Below are 2,500 nucleotides of genomic sequence, written 5' to 3'. Positions count from 1 at the left end.
TCTATATATGTATATGTAAGTGTGTATATATGTGTGTGTATGTGTATATATGTATGTGTGTGTATATATGTATATGTATGTGTATATATGTGTATATATGTATATATATGTGTGTATATATTCTTTACCATACCAAACTTCTGATGAAAGAAGGCGCTGACTCCGTGAGTTTCAATTCAAACGTATTTATTCCTTATTTCAGTTTCTGCTCAGACGCGTTTCGACGGACTCCTGCCGCCTTGTTCACTAACAAATGCATACTGACATTCAAGCTTATATATACAGAAAAGCACATTGTCACTGATTGGGTAGTCTCAGTTGATGCTAATGGCAGTTGCTATAGTTACATGGTTACACCCTAGGTGATGACGCTGCTTGACATATGACTTGCACATTTGAGCCATCATGGAAGTCTTTCTACTGTTACTGTTGAATCACATATAACAGAAAATTGCAGCATATATTCACCAACAAACTTCGTGCTTAAATTATACAATGTGATCCATAGCGCATAACATTACTGTGAAAACGAACATTTCAAACCCCCACTTTCCACCGATTGTGGTTTACGTATGTCAAGCCCATGTTTCAGCGAATCCCATGTATTCCTGCATACAGGGTGGACATGTCTGCTCATATAAGCATGCTGATTGGGCTGGCGCTGTAATCTCAAATTTGCCAGATCCCTTGGCGCGCTCTGAGGGGTTGACAACACCTTTTATTATCCTGACTCGGTGAGTTCTAGAGTAAAGCGGCGCGCGCGCCCTGTCTGGCCCTTAAACCTAGTGCAGTTAAACTAATGTTTGTGGATTAGTGCTCCTGCTGAATAGGGGATAGCGAGCGGGACCTGTCACTGTTATGTTACATTACAAGTGCTGTTCACTGACTGGCGGGGGTTGCCTAATGTGTGGCATGGTGTGAGATGTTCGCTGTCATGTTGCATGTTTTCTCCCTATAGTGATATTCATGTGCACAGTGTATTTACAGTGAATTTAAAAATGCAGTTGTTCACGGGTACTCGGGAAAATGGAAGCAGACGGGACGCTGTGATGTGTTTGTTCAAATGTGGACACTAAGGGCCTCATCCGCATTCAAACCTGAAGGGATCTTGGAGTTCAATAGAATTATGTATCTAGACTCCAGGCGGCGTAACGCAAGTTTTCGATTACCACCTCTTGGGTTCTTGGGGATGCTGTCTATAACAAAGTATGTTAGACCATCCGCATTGCCCCCATGGGACTCATGAATGTGTCGCGCCACTGGGTATGCCTGGTCCAGGTTTGCAACCGCCCTCAGGTGTTGCAGAATTCTCACGTGGACGGGATGAATAGTAGATCCTACATATCTTTTGCCACACTGGCACGTCAATACGTACACAGCAAACTCAGTTTTGCATGTGAAGTGTTCCCTTAAAGTGTATTTCTTCCTCCTGAAGGGTAATTGGACCTCAGTGGTATTGATGCCATGCATGCAGGCCTTGCATTTCATGCACTTTTTGAACCCCTTTTGGGACTGTAGCCAATTTTTCTTCTTTTTTAGAACCGGTGCATTAACCACCAGGGCATTGCGCATTGATTTTGCTTTTCTGAAGGATATCAGTGGACTCTCGCCTACTTCACTCCCTATAGTAGGGTCGTTGTGTATCAATGGCCAGTGCCTTTTCAAGATTTTACGGAGGTTCGAGTGGTACCGGTTGTAGCCTGTTATGAGTCCAGGGGGTTGTCTAGCCTGGCTTTGTGTAACTGCTTCATTCGCCACTGGAAATATTAGATCTTTTCTATTCTTGGTGTTACACTTCACTTCTGCTTTCCTGCATGTTTCTGGGGTGTACCCTCTTTTTTGGAGTCGCGAGAATAGATTAGTTTTGGCATTGGCAAGACCCTCAGTAGTGCTACAATTGCGTGTCATCCTGAGGCATTCTGCATAGGGAATCGATTGTTTGAGAGAGGTGGGGTGGAAACTGTGGGCATGCAGAATCCCATTACCTGCAGTTGGTTTCCGGTATGTGCGCGTTTGGATTCTATCCTGTTCCACAAACAACTCTATATCTAGAAATTGTATAGTTTCTGTGCTAGTGTTGCAGGTAAACTTTAAATTTAAACCATTCTCATTCAGTTCTTCTGTGAATTTCACAGCACTCTCCACATTGCCCTCCCACAAAATAAATGTCGTCAATGAATCTGTTGTACACAACCACATTGTTTTCCATAGTCTCTCTGTGCTGTACCCATAGTACCCATGTATGTGTATATAAATATATGTGTATATATGTATATATTCCAGCTCCGAAGTACCCAACGTACAAAGGAGCACCCGGACCTCAGCTGCACACAAGGAGCCTTGAATGGTAAGCACGCCTTCAGCACAACAATATCCTTTAACTGTTCAAACTGCCCTGGATGCCTGATGCGTTTCGAAGTGTCCCCACTTCTCTTCAGAGGCTTTGGCAGTTATGAAGAAGCGCTTGAGGCACCACACCCCTACTTGCTTAGATGCACGC

At 43.7% G+C, this 2,500-nt stretch overlaps 1 protein-coding gene across 1 annotated transcript in view; it reads left to right on the top strand.

The window, feature by feature from the left end:
* TENT2 (terminal nucleotidyltransferase 2) overlaps window positions 1-2,500 on the top strand; it is a 583,214-nt gene that overhangs the window by 102,166 nt on the left and 478,548 nt on the right. The window lies entirely within an intron of this gene.

The sequence above is a fragment of the Lissotriton helveticus genome, chromosome 2_1 (genome assembly GCF_964261635.1).
Source record: "Lissotriton helveticus chromosome 2_1, aLisHel1.1, whole genome shotgun sequence".
Lineage (NCBI taxonomy): Eukaryota > Metazoa > Chordata > Amphibia > Caudata > Salamandridae > Lissotriton > Lissotriton helveticus.
Note: the sequence above shows the minus strand (reverse complement) of the source record. Positions and strands in the feature narration are given on the sequence as shown.